This window comes from Priapulus caudatus, unplaced genomic scaffold, assembly GCF_000485595.1.
Source record: "Priapulus caudatus unplaced genomic scaffold, Priapulus_caudatus-5.0.1 Scaffold417, whole genome shotgun sequence".
Taxonomy (NCBI): domain Eukaryota; kingdom Metazoa; phylum Priapulida; class Priapulimorpha; order Priapulimorphida; family Priapulidae; genus Priapulus; species Priapulus caudatus.
This window is the reverse complement of record NW_014577478.1, coordinates 144,687-145,580: the sequence shown is the minus strand read 5'-3', so window position 1 is coordinate 145,580 and position 894 is coordinate 144,687.

The window sequence follows — 894 nt, the reverse complement described above, 5'->3', positions numbered from 1 at the left end:
GTATCTAGTGTCTGCCCAGCCGTTATCAAATATAATAATATATATTTCGTACGCGATCGTATGTTTGTTGCGCATCTCCGACAATCTCCGACGCATCTCGTTCTCGTTACAAATCGCCAATTGGTGGCGCCACGGTATGGAAGCCGGTGTGACACAGCGGAGACAGACATGATTAGGTCTCTCGTCCTGTTGACATTGATTGAAGGCTCGTTACTGTGAGTTACGGTGAGTGGCCGCCAGAATACAGGGCCTCAAATTATTAGATTATCCCTCTCTCTGTATATAGATCGAACTTTGGGAGCAGAACTGTTGCGGTACGCGAACGTTCTTGTGTTTCTATATTACGCTATAGGAGGTGTACAACAGTAAGCCTCCGCAATTGTTCACCGCACTATTTCGTCTCTAAAAAAAGGCCTTTTTTGTAATATTTTTTCGCCGAAATTCGGCACTAGAGAGCAATAATTTGCATTATGCACGCAAGTAAGATGCCTCGGGGACGTCTAGAAAGCATTAGAAGGAAAATTGTTCTTGTTGTGTATTCGTAACATTCCGTCAGGTGGCGTAGCCACAGGAACCGGTTGGTGTTTTTTGTGTATGAAATGTGTTTGCAGACAACTTTGCAGAAATTCGCATCATAGAGCTGGCAAAAGTTTCGAGCGGAGCATAGAGCATGAATCTGTAGTTATTTAACATGAATAAAATCAACGCCGACATCTGTCTTGGCTGCTGCTTGCTGCTGCTGCGGCATCTCCTCGTGTTCCATGATCGTGCATGGCAGAGGCGTTCGCGCCGGCTCTCCGTTCTCCGCGCACACAATTCACCATCCGCGGCGTGCTGCGCGCCCCGCTGCCACCACCACCAGCCTCCACGCCGCACGCAGCTCCCGCCACTCCC